The sequence below is a fragment of the Armigeres subalbatus genome, unplaced genomic scaffold, assembly GCF_024139115.2.
Source record: "Armigeres subalbatus isolate Guangzhou_Male unplaced genomic scaffold, GZ_Asu_2 Contig163, whole genome shotgun sequence".
Classification (NCBI taxonomy): domain Eukaryota; kingdom Metazoa; phylum Arthropoda; class Insecta; order Diptera; family Culicidae; genus Armigeres; species Armigeres subalbatus.
The window spans coordinates 65,416-85,616 of NW_026942428.1; positions in this window are offsets into that span (position 1 = coordinate 65,416).

Consider the following 20,201-nt stretch of genomic DNA (forward strand, 5'->3'; position numbering starts at 1 on the left):
TGCTTAGAATGTTTTTAGAATAGATTGAATGTATCTGAGGGCAAGAAGGCTAAAATATAATACCTTTTTGAACGATTTTGCTCTACGGCCTCCAGATTGCCGGTGATAGCGATGACCCATTCTCACCCCCCAGACTCATTGTCACCCCCGATGGCGGTAGTGAAAGTATCATAAGTAATGTAGGTGATGTTGCACTATCTGCGTATAAATAAATAAATAAATTTGATCAAAAATTAGACATTCTAACATGAACTTGCAAATGGGGCAAGATGGGTTAGCACATACTGAAGAACATAGTTCGTATTCAAAACATTTTTTCCATTGCTGATTTAATCATTTCAAGGTTACGTTTGTGCATAATGATGTTAAGGTGACTCGGGGAGGCACTAAACACCGTGTTAATTTTCCTATCTTTCGTCTCTTTCTAGCATTATCACCTCGCAACTTTGGAGCGGCGTATTTTGGTTTTCAGTTGTTTAATGTAACTATAAATGTATCAGCATGTAGATTGTGAGTAAGCACCGGTGATACTTTTTCAAAATCATATTTGTTGTAGAAAAAAAGTTAAGCATTGAATGATGAAAATGATGACGATTTGATGATTGTTAGTGCTTCCCGTGCCACCTTAATTTGTTAATTAAAAATGTATATTTTTGTCTTTAAAAAAGTAATACACGGACGGCTTGTTTTCATAAGAAATTGCAGACATTTTTAAATGTAGTGCCATTTCTTAATCCAAAGCTTTACTGGCGGGACTCTGAATAGAGTAGAAACCTCTGCACCAGGCCTTTGATGATACCGTTGAATTCCATTCAAAGCAGTTTGCCAGCCGTACACGGAACATGTCGTCCAAGAAGACGCTGTTGCAACTGAATTAGAGGGAATTACGTTCATAAATAGTCAGAGAGGTCTCATGCTAACTAACATCGTAATCGTTTAAAGTCATTTTTGTCATTTTCTTGTCAGAGTCACATTATTTAGCCAGTTTTTATGATATTTAGACGTCTATTGTCATTGTACGCGCTCAAAATCGACCGAATCAGTTTTTTTGACTCACATGGAACATGTTGCCCAATGCTTCATCGTAGAAACTAAGTTGGAAGTTTTTTTGGTTGTATGACATTCGCCAGAAAGTCATTTGCCAGAAGGCCTTTGCCAGAATCAATTTGCCAGAATGGACCATTCCCCAGAAAGTCGTTTGCCAGAATGCACCATTCCCCAGAAAGCCATTCGCCAGAATGTACCAATCCTCCAGAATGCACCAATCCCCAGAATTGGTCGTCACCTATTTGCCATGCGCGCGTTTGCCCAGTATGCGCAATAATTCTTAGCGCCATGAACTTTAGGCATAACTATGAACAGCTTTAAAAGAGAGGGTCATTTGGCATGAGGGACATTTCGACATTGTTGTTTCAAAAGAGCGAAAGTCGCAAACGTAAACATTGACTTCTTCTGCTGATTACAGGAAGATTATATACTTCTGCCGGTATTTTTCACTTCCGTTCGATAGAAGGCCAGGAGCGCCACCAGTTCCAAGTGGTTGTTAGCTGGGAGCGGTCCTAGTTATTGAGGAATTTGCAGGAAAAGGCATTGTTGTTGTTGTTGTATAGTTGTTTTCTACTGAGGAATAAAACACCGCACCGGTCGATAATAGAATTGAAAATACCTAATCTATACATAAGACGTATGCATACATAAGCCGAGTATAGCCAGCTTGCCTGAATTAAGGCAAAAATGGCGGATGTTATCCTTTCTTCCAAAATAGGTGCTTATTCGGATTAAGGTAATGGTGGATGTGACTCCTTCTTTAAAAATAGGCGCTTGCCCGTATTAACGCAATGGTTGATGTAATTCCTTCTTTAAAAGTAGGCGCTTGCATGGATTATGGCAATGGTGGATGTGATCCCTTCTTTAAAATCAGGCGCTTGCCGGGATGAAGGCAACGGTGGATGTGGACCCTTCTTTAAAAATAGGCGATTGCCAGAATTAAAACAATGGTGGATATGATCCCTTCTTCAAAAGAAGGCGCTTGTCCAAATTATGGCAATGGTTGATATGATCCCTTCTTCAATAGAAGGCGCTTTTCCGGATAAGGGTAATTGTGCATGTAATTCATTCTTTAAAAGAAGGCGCTTGCTCGGATTAAGGCAATGGTGGATGTGGTCCCTTCTTTAAAAGTGGGCGTTTGCCTCAAATGAAGCAATGGTGGATGTGATTCCTTCTTTTAAAGTAGGCGCTTGTCCAAATTAAAGCAAAAGTGGATGTGATCCCTTCTTTGAAAATAGGCGTTTGTCAGAAATGAAGCAATGGTGGATATGATCCATTTCCTCAAAAAAAAAGGTGCTTGCTCCGATAAAGGCAAGGATAGATGTTATCCCGTTGTCCTCCTTAGTATAGCGATAGGATGCGCGGCTATACTGCAAGACCATGCTGATGGTGACTGGGTTCGATTCCCGGTGCCGTTCTAGGCAATTTTCGGTTTGGAAATTGTCTGGACTTCCCTGGGCATAAAAGTATCATCGTGTTAGCCTCATGATATACGAATGCAAAAATGGTAACTTGACTTAGAAACCTCACGGTTAATAACTGTGGAAGTACTAAACGAACACTTAGGCAGCGAGGCGGCTATGTCTCAGTGGGTATGTAATGCCAATGAAGAAGAAGATGTCATCCCTTCTTTAAACGTAGGTGGTTGCCCGTGTCCGTGTTTGAATATGTCAATTATGGATATGATTCCTTCTTTAGAAATAGACATTTTGCCTAGACTTGTAGATATAACCACATATAACTTCTTCAATGAAAACAAATGGCGACTAGTATGACTTGAAATGATATTATCCAATTGTAGATATGATTTAATTTTGAAAAGAAGTCTGCGTCTGGAATGAGACGAAGAAATATGATATCCATTCGTAAACAGTTTTTTTGGTATTAGACAAATATGATTTTTTTTTGGTAAATAGTATCCATCTTTTTGAAAATTGTCTAATATGTTGAATAATCCCTTTTATGAAAATTAATTATACCGCAAATCCCTTCATTATTAAATAGTGTCCAATCCACCAAATAATGCAAAATTACCTTCTTTATATATTTTTTTTCTATTCTTTAGCCATCAATAATTATTGGAATTTCCAGTTTTACTATTTCTGGGGAATGGTACATTCTGGCAAATTACATTCTGGCAAATGGTCTATTCTGGGGAATGGCTTTCTGGCATATGGTCCATTCTGGCAAAAATCATTCTGGCAAATTGATTCTGGCAAATGGTTTTCTGGCAAATGTCATACAATCGTTTTTTTTTATCAAATATAAGAAAGTGTTCAATCCCCGGTTTATAACAAGTTAATAACTTTTGAAGCATTTTTCCAGCCGTACAAGGATCATGTCGTCCATTAAGACACTGTTGAACTGGCTCAAAAGACATTATATTTAAAACATTAATAGAAATTCTCTCCCATTAAGGTACAGTGGGGTAAGTGGATAAATGGGGTAAGTGAAAAAAAACGCAAGTATTACACTGATAAAGCACAGAATTATTCAATTGCACTTCACAATCATACTAGGCCATTCAAATCAATGCGTTGAATACAGTCACTCTCAAAATTGAGCGTACAGCATGGATTAGATGAATATATTCGAAAATTCCAAAGGAAATTTAATTGTTGGCTCCATTGTTTTTAATGCATTTCAATATTTATTCCTTCCTTCAATGTATGCGTACATAAAATGGTCGAATTTTTTTCTCTAAAGTTCATTTATTTGAAAATAATCTCAAAATACGCCTATTGGATGTGACAAAATTGAGCGTACAGCTAATGTTTTTTCATAAAATTTCTTATTATAAACACGATTAATGTATTTTAATATTGTTTTTTCATGATTATATTTATAATAATAAACATCCGCTACTTAAACATTCAATGTTTTGAAATTAAACCATGTTTTGGTCAAAATGGCGAACAAGTGAGAGGTAAGAACATTGCTCTTTAACAATTCAATGCCTGTGGGCACAATAAATGCTTAAATTTGTATGTTTAACCGGCATCGCATCTTATATGTGATAAATAATCGAAATCGAGCGAGACATACGATAAATTTGGGAAAATTTAGTCGGTAAATGATGAAAACAGATGTAAACATACAGAGAAAACGACAAATGTTGGGAATGGTATATTACAAATTAAGTAAGGTACACTGGGGGAAGTGGAAAAAGGGGGTAAGTGTAAAAATCGACTCGAAAAATTGGAATTGTACATACTTTACAATTTTTACCACATCATAACATTATGCAAGAATATACTTTGATGCTCACACTAATACTATGTTGAAATTTGTATAATACATACACTAACACGGTTAACGCTTGAACTGTAATTTTAGGTTTCGCGAAAAGTTGATTTTTGCATTCATAAAATCAATTTTTATTTGCACCAATTGTCCCTTTTTCCAGTGAATTTATATCACAGGTGACCATTATAATACAGTTAAACTAATCCCATTCAATTGGTAGTGGTTTGTACCAAGAAAGCAAATAATTCAAAGACTTTACACTTACCCCAGGTATCGAACACTGCGGGGGAAGTGGATAATGTTCTAAATACGCAATTTGTTTCTTCCCTCCAGGGTTTATTTTGATAGCTGCAAATCTTAATATGTTTCTTCTTTGTTATCATTATGATTCCAGTGGTGATTGGACTAATATAAATGAGAAAATGCCTGATTAATCCACCTATCGGTATTGATGCCTTTCACATGTTTTACATATGAAAAAAATGTATAAGAAAGTTAAAAATAGCACTGATAGGTAAATATATTCTATAATTCATATTAATTTTTATTCATAACAAGTTTCGCCGTCGAAAGCAATTTTTTTGCGAACAAATTGGTTCAGGACAAGTGCTTAAGAATAACTGATAATTTTGTACGTGCTTTGCGCACACACATACATACAAATACGCACATACAGACATCATCTCAATTCGTTAAACTAAGTTGATTAGTCTATAACCTTGTAAGTCCCATTTTTCCTTTAAAAAGTTCATCTTTGGGGCGAACATATAGATTTTACGTACACTTAGTGTTCGAGAAGGCAAAACCAGCTCTTCCCTAGCTATTACGAGAATTCCTTGAGGATCTATTCCGTTAAGGTAATGAAATTATTCCACAAAAGATACTCAGAGCAATTATCGTATTGATTTGAGTTATATGTAACTACTCATCACTATTGAAGGTCAAGGTAACATGGGTTTTCCACTTACCCCATTCCACTAGGGTAAGTGGAAAAACAACTCGTAATTTTAAAATCTTTTTCCATAAATTTCAAGCGACCAAAATGGTATGAATTATCACACAGTGGGTGCAAAATTGACTGTTTTTGATAGCCCATTTGGATTGAACCCATTTAGATCATTTAAACTGGGTTTACACTAATTCAAACATGCACTATCGATTTTTCCTTTTCCACTTCCCCAGTGTACCTTATAACTTTATTTAAAAGTCGATGTATAGGTCGCTTATAAGCTCAGGACACTCATTAATAATAATATTAATAAAAGAGCAGCACACGGATACATTATAAGATGTCATTTTATATTTGAAGGCTCAGTCACCGTAGGAACAAATTTGGTTGGATCATTTAAATTCACCAAGATATCATTAAATAAGCTGCCGAACTCTTAAAAAAGTTTATTTTTACTCGCCACATGGAAATCATCCAATTGTATCCCTTATGGTAACAGACCGTGGAGTTCAATCCAAATTTAATTATGAAATTACGATTTCAAGCTATCTTTTCAATATTCAATCAGAAATGCTCTACGGGATTGAAAAGCTGTTTTTATGTTCGGTACCTTAACATGCACCTTGTACTTTTAGAATTTGACTGTGAATGATTGGATTCAATAATCGAGCTTTAAAACAAATTTAAGTTAAAGACATACTAAATTTGAATTATGTCATTCCTAACATTTGTCGTTTTCTCTGTATGTTTACATCTGTTTTCATCATTTACCGACTGAATTTTGACAAATTAATCGTATGTCTCGCTCGATTTCGATTATTTATCACATATAAGATGCGATGCCGGTTAAACATACAAATTTAAGCATTTATTTTGCCCACAGGCATTGAATTGTTAAAGAGCAATGTTCTTACCTCTCACTTGTTCGCCATTTTGACCAAAACATTGTTTAATTTCAAAACATTGAATGTTTAAGTAGCAGATGTTTATTATTATAAATATAATCATGAAAAAACAATATTAAAATACATTAATCGTGTTTATAATAAGAAATTTTATAGAAAAACATTAGCTGTACGCTCAATTTTGTCACATCCAATAGGCGTATTTTGAGATTATTTCCAAATAAATGAACTTTAGAGAAAAAAATTAAACAATTTTATGTACACATACATTAAAGGAAGGGATGAATATTGAAATGCATTAAAAACAACCGAGCTAACCATTTAATTTCCTTTGAAATTTTCGAATTTAGTCAACCAATCCATACTGTACGCTCAATTTTGAGAGTGACTGTAAGTGAAACATGAAATAATGAATCATTTCAACATGCGAGAGTAACAGTTTATTAACCTTTCAAGTTTATCTTTTGCACAAGTTGTTTTGCGTGTCAATAAATACAAATATTTTTTTATGTTGGTTTCCATAACACATTCAATTAGTGCATTGATAAGTTGGTTTTCTTTGTAGTTTTGAATTCCAGCCACAACAATATTGATATGAACATCAAAAATTTTAAAAAGAATTTTATTGCTCTGCCTGTTTTTTACCATGGCTGGGACAAGTGAAAACTTCCCGACACTGAATGCATTCCTCTATTTTTCCAAACACAAATAATTTCTATTAAGCGTATATAAACAAATGATACCAATTCGAACTCATTCGAAGGCTTTTGGTTATTACAGTGATACGTGGTAATACTAAATCAGGAACCCAAAGTGCCAAGCGTGTCAGTGTTTCAAATAATCCATGTTTGATAAATAATTCGTGAAAAAATGTTATTTATATAGCTTAAATACAAGAATCACTACTATTGCAAATATATCAACAATTATGATTTATTTAGTTGAAATTCATAAAATTTATTTATTTGTTAATGTAGACTCTTCTACTGAAATCATAAGTGGATTGTTAATGAAACACAATATGATTCCAGGTTTGATGAATATTTCAAAAATAATTTCTCTGCATTATCGCCAAGGTTCATTATCTTACTATAAACCTGAAATAGAAAGTAGTGTTAGACACAAATGGAGATGAGATATTAGATCTCAAAAAATTCAAGTAAAGAAAACATAAAAACATAAAAATCATTTAATGGAGGCACTCTAGTGCCCTTTGACTTTCATGAAGTGTCAAAAAGCATCACAACAGATCAGAGTTATATTCTATTCAGTATAATTATCATTTGCATGAAATTGCATTTGCATGAAAATGTGTTCTTATATTGAAAAATCCTCTTTTAAAATTATTTTTTCACCTACCCCACATGTGGGGCAAGTGAAAAATTGAAATCGATTTTTTGGTTTTCCAAATATTCTATATCTCAAAAGTATTTTTCAAAAATCTTGTTCGCAGGCATATAAAGATTGGATAGATGATTCGTTATGTCATAAATATGATCAATTTCAATATTATAATCAACTTTTTTCACTTGATGAACATGAAATATACGATTTCCTGTACCAACTTGCCCCACTGTACCTTATCTCCTTCTTAATCATATAGTTTGATCTGATGGCATTCTTGTCTTTATGGTCAGAAGGTATGAAGTATGCGTTCCTTGAATTACTTTGTTTGTCTAAGTTATTGTTTCATCCTGTGTCAATACTATCAAACACAATCTACTATTAGTAAAAATTATCGAGAATGAACTCGTCATCAGATTGTTCCTATAACATCATTATAATGTGTGGTATTTTTATTATAGCACTTCAAAGTGAGACATAACAAAATAAGACTGGTGCCACGATTCTAATTTAGAAAAAAACTTCTACTCAGTGAACCCAGCAGTCGATCCCCTACGAATGTCTTGAATACTTTGTTTTTCATAAATGCCTAACTAGCTAAATGTAAGCGCGGCTACGACTCATCGTCAAAGGGAACGCATCAGAAAAGTATTGCCGAAAAGAAGAGAACTGATGAAAAAGGCCCTGCTTGCAGACACATGCAGCTTTTTATAGAGGATCAACAGAGCCCACTGTCAAACTCCATCACGTCCTAGACAGGCCCCCTAACTCGCAGTGGCCTTGGAGAGGGGTCGTCAAGCCCTTGGACAAAGTCCCTGCTGCCCCCTCTTCCTATCATGTACTTCGTGTTCGACGTGTTGATGACTAGTCTAACCGTTTTTCAGTCTGATGTAGGCTTCCTCCATCCTCTCAAACTTACGTGACATGATATCAATGTCGTCGGGGAAACCAAATAACTGGACGGACTTCGTGAAAATCGTACCACTCGGATCAATCCCTGCCCTTCGTATTACTCCTTCCAAAGCGATGTTGGATAGCAGACACGAAAGACCATCACCTTGCCGTAACCCTCTGCGCGTTTCGAAGGGACTCGAGAATGCCCCTGAAACTCGAACTACGAACATCATCCGATCCATCGTCGCCTTGATCCACCGTATCAGTTCATCCGGAAATCCGTTTTCGTGCATTAGCTGCCATACCTGGTCCCGATCGATTGTATCATATGCGGCTTTGATGTCGATAAATAGATGATGTGTGGGCACGTTGTATTCGCGGCATTTCTGCAATACCTGACGTACGGCGAACACCTGATCCGTGGTAGAGCGTTCACCCATAAATCCCGCCTAGTACTGCCCCACGAACTCTCCACGCAATTGGCGTTAGTCGGCGGCATAACATTTGGGAGAGTACCTTGTAGGCGGCGTTCAGCAATGTGATTGCGCGGTAGTTGCTACAATCCAGCTTATCGCCCTTTTTGTAGATGGGACACACGACACCTTCTATCCACTCCTGCGGCAGAACCTCGATTAGTAATTACCCAGTGCAGCGCTCTAGCCAGTACCTCACCACCGTGTTTAAACAGCTCTCCTGGTAGTTGGTCAACTCCATGGGCTTTGTTGTTTTTCAGCCGGCCAATCTCCTCCTGGATTTGCTGGAAGTTCGGAGCCGGAAGTCGCATGTTCTGCGCGCGTGCTCTCAGGTTCATTTTCATACCGCCACAATTACAATAAGGGATAAATTAGAACATGTGGCTTTCAATCTACAAGCAGCAGATATTCTGACGAAAGCGTTACCTGGACCGAAATTGAACGAAGACCGGAAGATTTTAGGTGTTATAAAAATACTCACTCAAGGGGAGACATTATCATAGTAAGCGTTGTATTTCTGTATATAAATAAATTCATTCGTTACTAATCACTGTAACCAAGATGAATACACCACTAGGTGTTCCAATCTGCCAAATTCACGATTCAGCCATCTTGGATTTTAGTATGGGAGAGCCAGCCGGTTTGTTTTCGTTTTGCACTGAAAATGAATTTTTCACCCCGCCTTCTTCTCTTCCACAAACTTGGCAGATTGGAGCACCTAGTACTGTATTCATCTTGACTGTACCTGTTCAGAAGTTTCATTTCTGTCACCCACCACCACCGTATGGTCAAACTCCGTAGTTACCGTTGGTGTTACAGCTTGTAAGACAACATCACGCGTATAATCCCGCATGCCATCTCGTGGGATTCGGCAGAACCGACGGCTATATATAGCCAAACGCATGCCTCCGTAACTTTACGACGGCGTAACAATCACGCGTACGCCTCGGTATAGCTTCTACGTTCGTTACGTATATAGCTCTTGGCGCTTCCAACGGTGAAGCTTTCATCGTAAAAGCCACAAGGTCAGACCTACCTAGTTACTAAATTTCCTAGAATAAGGATCTAAAATCTTAATACTAGCAAGACAGTTAGTGTTGACGTCAACTGAAGATCAGGATAGGCAAAGTATGTTGATTTGATTTTCTGAAAATATGAACCATGGTACCATCAACAGAAAGGATCTTCTTTTTTAACTGAATCGTGTTTGACGTTTTTTCTTTGAGTAGTCTGAGTCGGTTTCGATTTTATTTACCAGCCTAAATTACATTTCATCTCCGCTCATTCAGGTTTGAATTCAGCAAATGAAAGGTTTCTTAGTATAGTTTGCTGCATGGCTGGAAAGTCAAAACGGGATCGGTGTTTGAAAGTCATATCAACCTGCCCGAATAGATTGAGTCTTAGCCGCACAATCCGAAACGCCTCAGTAGCCTCTTCCTTGGAGAGTGGCGCTAAAGCTGCTGCTGGTCCAGAAGACTTAAGCATTCTCGGGAAATTATCCGGATTGTAAACATTCTTCAAAACTTCCACAGAAAATTCTTTCAAATCCGAAAGCAATTCTTTTGAGCTAAACGGACAATTCTTCGGAAATTTCACTGGAATTTCTTCTTTGTCTTTACGGAAAGATTTTAAAGTTTAAAACGCGAAATTATATGGAATTTGTAGCTGGCACTGGTGATCTTATTAAAATGTGCGGCTTAAGCGCCACTTCAATAAAGGAGACCGCACACCAAGTTTGTTTCATTGCCCGGATGAGACTCAATCAAGGCGAGTCCAAGTATAATCTTCAAAGAAGAATGAGATCGACTACTTTCCCAAAATGGAACAAGTAGAAACCTCTATTGACGCATCAGCATAACTCTACGCAACATCAATCAAATCTCAAAATCAACGGTAAGAGGTCACGCATACCTATACCGACGCAACAAGATGTCATTTCATCTTCATTGGAAGTTTCCACTACCCTCCACCAGAGTCGCGATGGTAGCTGAAGGGTCCCGCAACATAAATTCAAACTCAAGACAAAATAATTTAAACTACAGGCGATTCCGAAGCAACGTAGAAACACTCAAAACATGTATTTCACGGATAGTCCTCAGCGGACGCCACACTTCACTCAAGAATAATTGGTCCGGACTCACCAGATGGTTACTGCTTCTGCTGTACCTGCGCTGCTGTTACCGCCGATGCCGGTTGGCGATTTATATGATCGTCACGTGGGCCAATGAATGGCGGTTGGCGACTTCCACGTGCCGGCTTGATCGATGGTGGCAATTGACGACCACAACTACCCGCTGAAGCGATTTGCTGACGGATCGCTTCCCACCGGACAAGTTGAAGGCTGCCGGGGTCTTTCGTCCGGGGGATTCCGCTGACCTGGCGCTTGGAAGAAAATATAGCCGGCGGCTATTCGAAACAATTACCACAATGCACATATTTCTACACATAGCACAAATTAACTAATTACCTGGCCTAGATCGATTTTAAGCACACATATCTAGCCAACGACGCACGCTATATCGATTTGCACAATTCAACTAGGACTAAACGAGGAGAATATAATTAAATACAAGTAATTAAGTTTAACCACGTTACTTTCAAAGCTTACAAATTGAATAACGACACACGAACAAAGCAAGACACTTCCACTGTTATCTGCAGTTTGGACGAAAGTGAGCGAAACCGTGATCCTCAGATTAAGGAACGTGACCTCGCCGTTTTCAATTCGGATTTCTCGCGAACTTTTCAACTGATTGGATAATTGCGAGAAATTAATTTGATAGCTGTCTCTTCGTGAAAATTCGGGAGTAGCCACCAAGGATGGTAACGATCATTCAGTAATTTGCGTTCGATCATTTAGTAGTTTGTCAATAACACATTCCAGAAGCTGAATATCAAAATATGTTGTATGGTGCACTTCTAGTGCGAAGGTTTTTCTACGACTCTGCCTAATGATACGTTGTTTGAATTCCACTAGTAACGGAGTTATAGCTATAGTTTCAGTAACATAGACTAAATGATAACAAAATTCCAATCATTTAGTTTAAGTTACTACAACTAGCGCTCTAACTCCGTTATTAGTTGAATTCTAATAACGAACCAATAGGCAAAGTTGTAGAAAAACCTTCACACTAGAAGTCCACCATACAACATAGTTTGAGATTCAGCTTCTGTAATGCGTTATTGATAATCTACTAAATGATCAAACGCAAATTTCGGAATGGTCGTTAACAGCCTTGGTAACCACGACTCTCTTTCCCAATCTTCCTGAAGGCTTCCTTGAACCCGACCTTGATCTCGCGAAATCGAGCGCGGCGGAAATCGCGACCTATCGTTTTATAGGTAATCGATCAGTGTCGTTATGCTTTACTGGCCTTCCATTTGGCGTGCGTGAATTTAATTGCTTTATGGAGAATGCTATGTTCTAAATTAAAGATTGTGTTGCCTATTATCTATTTAGCCTATTGCAGATTGTAGCAAAAAATTTTCCAGGAAATCATATTTTTACGAAACATTGGAATTTCAACAGGTTGTTTTGAGGATTTCAAACGAAGAATTATACGGAAATTGCACTGGTTTTTCGAAATATGGAAAATTTCACCGATTTCTACAAATGTGAATCGGCGGTAAATATTAAAGATCGGTGGCAAAACTAATTTCAAACGGTGGCGATTCAAAAATGTCGGCGGCCTGATGCCAAAAACTGTCAGCGGCGGCCTTGTTCAATGTAGACTTGGACGAAGTTACAACAGAGGACAGCCTTGAGAGCAACGTGATCTTTGGGGAATATCGGTTAGGAAGGTCCTATGAAAACACCTAAATATCGGCGATATCAGTACATTTCGCAGAGACGGTCAGGGATTAATCATTGATGTCACTTTCTGTGCAGCTCACTGGAGAGCGTATGGAAAGTTCCCCTACTACAGTGACCACCAAGTAATCCGATATACCATAGAGCCTCATGCCGTAAATCAACAACGTGGAAGAGGCCCAGACGAGCCAAGTGGTAGAAAAAACTGTTTAGCACAGAACTCGAAGTACTCCAAAGGGGAAATCCGGTTTTGAACTTTAGTCCACAGGATTTAATGGATGTGATGATACGGTCATGCGATACCACGATGATACGAAGTCGCCGGCCTCTAATCGGTTCTCTGTTGAATATTGTTTTCTCTCTTCTTTCTTCCGACATTCGCACTAAACGACCTGCTCACTAAAGTCTGTTGTACTTTATATAATTCCTTTCTTGTATACTAAAGGCTGTAAACCATTCCACCGATTCGTTGAACTTTTAGTTAAAATTTGACAATTCGATGGTTATTTCGCCGCGTGGTTTAAAATAACCCTGCTCCGGAGCATGGTTAGATTTTGTAGGAATATAGCCATAGATCAAATAAGAACACGTCTGTCTTGCACAATGTTCAGATAGTGAATGAAAAACATTTTTTTACTAATTTTATTTGCTAATTATCTAATACATGCATTCATCTCAGACTAGGTGTTCCGTGTTTTCTTTACACTATCATCCTTATTTGCTATGTCATATTTTTAGTTATTATTAATACATTTCAATTGCCTCTGGCAGTTAGATTTTTCCTCTGGTTGAATTGAACCATGGCATTCGGGAAATTTTCCATTTTGCAAGTAAGTGGAGAAAAGATCCAAACTTTTTTGCAATCTACTACAAATGACACGAAGGCTTCGCCCTTTGGCTGAAAGGCCCGTGTCATCTGCAAACAAAGATTTTTGACACCCTGGTGGTAAATCAGGTAAGTCAGAAGTAAAAATGTTATACAATATGGGCCCCAGAATGCTGCCTTGGGGAACACCAGCTCTTACAGGTAATCTATCAGATTTAGAATTCTGATAGTTTACCTGCAGTGAGCGATCTGATAAATAATTTTGGATTAGTTTAATAATGTACAGAGGAAAATTAAAATTCATCAATTTTACAATCAAACCTTCATGCCAAACACTGTCAAATGCTTTCTCTATATCAAGAAGAGCAACTCCAGTCGAATATCCTTCAGATTTGTTGAGCCGAATTAAGTTCGTAACTCTTAATAACTGATGAGTGGTTGAATGCCCATGGCGAAAACCAAATTGCTCATCAGCAAAAATAAAATTATCATTAATATGAACCATCATTCTATTTAAAATAATCTTTTCAAACAGTTTGCTTATTGAAAAAGCAACCTGTTTGGCGATAACTAGAAACCTCAGATGGATTTTGTCCGGCTTCAAAATTGGAACAACTTTGGCGTTTTTCCATTTATCTGGGAAGTATGCCAATTGAAAACATTTGTTAAATAAATTAACCAAAAAGGATAAAGAGCTCTCAGGAAGTTTTTTGATAAGTATGTAGAAAATACCATTATCATCAATTCATATTTTTAAATTTTCTTGTAATAAATCTCACTTCATCAAAATTAGTTCCCAACGAAGGGTCAAAAATATTCTCTTGGTTGAGAATGTCTTCGAAGCTTCGTGTAACCTGATCCTCAATTGGACTAATGAGACATAGACTAAAACAATGGACACTCTCGAACTGCTGAGCAAGTTTTTGAGCCTTTTCGCCATTTGTTAATAAATTTTTATTTCCCTCTTTAAGCGCTGGAATTGGCTTTTGAGGTTTTTTAAGAATTTTCGTTAATTTCCAAAAGGGTTTCGAACTGGGATCCAACTTCGAGACATTATTCTCAAAGTTGGTATTTCTCAGAATAGCGAAACGTTTTTTAATTTTATTTTGCAAATCTCGCCAAATGACTTTCAACGCGGGATCACGAGTTCTTTGACATTGCCTTCGCCTCACATTTTTAAGACGGATCAGTAGCTGAAGATCGTCGTCAATAATAATGGAGTTGAATTTAATTTCACATTTAGGAATTGCAATGCCTCTGGCTTCGACAATTAAATTTGTCAAAAATACGAGAGCATTATCAATATCACTTTTGGTATCGAGAGGAATATCAACATCAAAATTCCTATCGATATACGTTTTATATAAATCCCAATCAGCCCTATGATAATTGAAAGTAGAGCTGATTGGATTATAAATGGCTTCTTGTGAGATTTCAAATGTCACAGGAAGGTGATCAGAGTCAAAGTCAGCATGAGTTACCAATTGGCCACACAGCTGACTTGAATCCGTTAAAACCAAATCAATTGTCGAAGGATTTCGACTGGAAGAAAAACAAGTTGGTCCATTGGGATATTGAATAGTATAATATCCCGCAGAACAATCTTCAAATAAAATTTTACCATTGGAATTGCTTTGAGCATTATTCCATGAACGGTGTTTGGCATTGAAGTCACCAATTACGAAGAATTTAGATTTGTTGCGAGTCAGAATTTGAAGATCAGCTTTCAACAAATTCTTTTGCTGCCCATTGCATTGAAAAGGCAAGTAGGCTGCAATGAAGGAAAATTGTCCAAAATTTGTTTCAACAGAAACTCCCAAGGTTTCAAAAACTTTGGTTTCGAATGAAGAAAATAATTTATGTTTGATACGTCTATTGATGACAATGGCGACCCCACCACAGGCGCTGTCAAGACGATCATTTCTGTAGATAAAATAATTTGGATCTCTTTTAATGAAGAGTCCTGGTTTTAAATAAGTTTCTGTTATAATGGCAATATGCACATTATGAACTGTTAGGAAGTTGAATAATTCATCTTCCTTACCCTTTAGAGATCGGGCATTTCAATTTAGAACTTTCACACAATTATTTAGATCCATTAAAACGGAGTCCGATAACAATTTTGTGTGTGTACTTTAAACCAACCTGAACAGCTTCTAGTATGGTATTTGCTTTAAACATTGCATCAATCATGTGATGCAATTGTTCAGTTAAAAATCAAAATCGGAAGCAGTCATGCTACCTGAATCAACAACATGACCATTATTTTCCGTTGGGACATGGGTATAAACCTCATTTTGAGAAGAGAAATTTTGTCTACCAGCAGCGATGTTTGCATACGTATAGGTACATTGGAAAAATTGGAATTTACTGAAGTGCTTGCTACACGTTGACGAGCGACAAAATTTGTTTGTGAATTGTGGTGGGTATGAATTGCTCGACCGGTAGCTGGTTTCGAAATTTGAGCGTTTGAAAAATTTCTACCCGTCGAATCTGGGATCCGATTGGAATTTCCCATCAATTTTGCACGGGAATTCAAAACTTTTTGCGTGAAGGACATTCCCAGAAATTGGATTTATGATTGCCCCCACAATTTGCACATTTAAATTTATTGGAATCTTCTCTCACAGGACATGCGTCCTTGGCGTGAGAGGTTCCACCACATGCATTTAGCATCCATGTGACAATGTTTGGTTCCATGATCCCACTTTTGGCACTTACGGCACTGGGTGGGGTTTTGGAAATTTCCCAAATGTTCCCATGTAACACGGACATGGGACATAATACAGGCCTTTTCCAAACTTTTCATATTATTTAGTTCACTTTTGTTAAAATGAACTAAATAAAATTCTTGAGGAATGCCCCTCTGGGAAGTACCAGAGTGGGATTTCTTTTTCATCTTAATTACTTGGACTGGTGAAAATCCAAGTAATTGAGAAATTTCAATTTTAATCTCATCCAGTGATTTGTCATCAGACTTTCAAGACGACTTTGAATAATCGCTCAGTTTTGTCGTCGTATGTGAAGAATTTATGGCGCTTCTCATTTAAATAATGAAGAAGACGTTTGCGATCGTCAAAGGAACCCGGCAAAACGCAGCAGTCACCCTTCCTAGCAATCTGAAATGAAACCTTGATCCCCTGAAGGTTACTCAAGATTTCATTCCGAAAGCCAGAAAACTCGGTAACAGATACCACAATTGGCGGAATCCGTTGCTTCTTCCATTGAATCGAATCACCTGGGCTAGAGGTAGATTCGATTTCCTCAAATTCATCATTAATCAAATCGAACTGATTGCTCAGTTCGATAGGAGAAGAAATAATGTCAACGTTAGATTTAGAAAGAAATACCTGAAGTCTCCAGCTTCCTTCTATTTTTCCCGCGCTTGGGCAGGACGGTCTTGAAACCTTGTTTCTTTGAAGGAAGTGGAGAATTCAGAGTGTACCCCTTCCTCTTGTTTTTATTAATATTCATTGCTGAGCGTGGAGATGTGACCTTCTAAGAGGTTTTTTTCCCAGAACGGTGTCCCTGCAGGATTACCACTGCTTGTCGGAATTTTACTTCCGCAAACAGGTCCAACGTAAAACGAAGGCACGGGTCCTTGCAAAGATCGTAACGGGATCAGTGGGTACAAATAGTGCTAAGAAGCACCGTTGAAATTAAAATAGCTTCGGGTAGTATTAAAACTTCCTTTCGCAAGAGAGAAAGAACCGAAAGCACGATGCGGTCTGATGAATGAAAAAACAATTATTTATTTGCTATACATAGTAACAGTTTGATAATCATGGCATGCTTGTGGATCCTATATCGTCGCTGACTCCTACACTCCTCCTCGACGGCAGTACTCCAGCAGCTTTCCGGAAATGTTTCAGCTTGATGGCTTGGAGTGGCTTCGTCATCATATCTGCCACCATTTCTTCTGCTGGGCAATAACGAAGTTCAATTTCTCCATTTTGCTGTAACTACTGGACATAGTGATATTTGGTTTCAATGTGTTTGGATCTACGTCCCACGGTTGGTGAGGTAGACTGTTTGCTACATCTTTGATTGTCTTCGTATATGATTACCGGCATTTGAATCTTCACAGAGAAGTCTTCTAGTATGTGTTGAACCCACCGGAACTCTTGACAACATTCGGCAAGTGCCACATACTCGGCTTCGGTACTACTCAAAGTGACACAAGTTTGCTTCCTCGCGCCCCAACTTATTGATCCTCCGGCAAAACGAAATATGAATCCTGAGGTAGATTTTCTGTCGCTTGAATCTCCTGCCCAGTCCGCATCAACGTAGATATGCAACGGAGAATTGTCCAGACCTAGCACTAGCTCGTTGTCCATTGTATTTTTGATATAACGTAGAATTATCTTGGCTTCCACTCAGTCCGCTTGAGAAGGCTTACTTGTTTTTCGTTCCAGAATAGACACGCTGACCGCTATATCCGGACGTGTGTTAACGGCTACATACAACTATCCTCCGATTAGACTAGCATACTGTTTGTTGTTCGGCAAGTTGTCTTCATTCTCCTCCTTTGTTTGGATGTGGCCGGGACTCAGAGAAATTTTGGACGGTTTAAGCATCTTGCATTGCAAAATGCTCCAAAAGCTTCTTGATATATGCTTTCTGCTTCAAAGATACTCCACGGCTGTTTCTCTGTATCTCGATGCCCAAGAAATGCTTTATATCACCTAAAGACGTTATTTCGAAATGATTGCTCAAATTTTGAATGATATCTTCATATTCTTCTTCTGTCTCACATGCCACCACAAGATCATCTACGTATACGACCAAGTAGACTTCTTGCCATTCTTTCGGACATACAAGCATGAATCATTATTTGATTGCACGAATCCCATCTGCATGATCACTTTATTAATCTCGCTTAACTTTTCAAAAGGTCCTAAGCAACATTTTTTTCATGATTTAATTTGAATACTGCAATCAATAGCTTTCATGTTGTTCTGTTGATTGCGCTATTCAAATTAATTCATGAAAAAATGTTACTTAGGTCCTTTTCAAAAGTTAAGCGAGAAATGTCTTATTCCAAACGCGTGCGGCTTGCTTCAGACCGTACATATTCCGGCGTAGATGGCACACAAGATTACTGTCCGTGCCGTTGGATCCCGGCGGTGATCGCATGTAAATATCTTCTTCCAGTGTTCTGTGCAAATATGCATTCTTAACATCAGCATGATTGATAACCATATTTCTTTGACTTGCTACCGACAGCAATACTCGAGTCATCGAGGGGTTATTCCCGCAACCAAAGAATGTAAAACTGAACCACTGCCAATAACAACATTATCCATTTTTTCTCGATATCATGGAACGTACACACGGTCAAGCAGTTTGACCAACATTAGTGCTGTCCAATGAGCAGCTCGAAGTAGCTAGAAGTTATTCCCATTCCTCTCATGTCCATTTGTTGACAAAAAAGAACGAGCAGGACGGGATCAACTTCGAGCTACCTCGAGCTGCTCATTAGACAGCATTATTGACTCCACCTCTCGTTTATTCAATTCAAACATTCATCAAGTTTTACCAACAGCGGCACGAACAATCAAATTATTCGACCAACAATAGTGCTGTCCAATGAGCAGCTCGAAGTAGCTCGAAGTTGTTCCCGTCCTGCTCGTTCTTTTTTGACAACAAATGGGCATGAGCAGGACAGGGAGAAACTTCGAGCTACTTCAAGCTCTCATTGGACAGCACTAATATCACACACGAACGACCGAAGCTCCAACTTAAACACCTACCAGCAAATAAAATATAGAGGTTTGTGCGACTTCACTGGAAACGCTCAAACATGTTCGGCGAAGTTTGAGTCAGCCCAAGACAGCTCAAACCGAAATCAAACCATGATTTTTTCCAACCTAGCCGCCAATTTCAAATGGTTGTTCGAACAACTTCACACACGGTCAAATAAAACAACAACCGAAGCGTTTCCTAGGGGCGGAGTCAATGTTCGTCAAACTGCTTGACTAGTGTGAATGCTGCATCAGGACAAATTCAATTCGCAACAATTTGTTCCAAACTGCAATATAGAATAGAACATTGATTGTTTGCCGAGAAAAGTTGCCGCTTGTTGACGATGTTTTCAGAAAATAATTATTGGTTATCAAATATTTAGACACAGAAGCAGCAATTTTGGCAAACCCTAATATGTTCAGGACGTCGTTACAGAGAAATACTTGAATGATGGAATTTCTCCATCGAAGTGGAGGGAACAGAAGCTTATATTGCTTCCAAAACCGGATAAGCCGCTTGGAGATCCAAGTTCTTACGGGCCTTTTAGTCTGCTGGACACCATCAGACAGTTTTTGGAGCGAGTTATCCTCAACAGGGCTATCGAATATGCAATTCGGATCCAGAACACGCAGATCGACGATAGATGCCATCAGAGTTGTCGTTGACACAGCTGAGGACGGAAGAACAACGAAGAGACGATGAAAACGTTGTCACAATCGACGTAGGACTCGTAGGGGACGCTTTCAACAGTGCGGAAACGGGTCCAGGTATTCCACAGGGGTCTATACTTAGTTCGACACTTTGGAACCCTATGTACGAAGGGGTTTTGGAGCTGATTCCTTCTATGAATGTAAGGATCGTTGGTTTTGCTGGCGATATGCAACTACTAGTAAAAAGCGAGTCAGCGGAAAAATAAGCTGATAATAGCCCATAGCAAAAACGAAATGGTGCTTATTAGCAG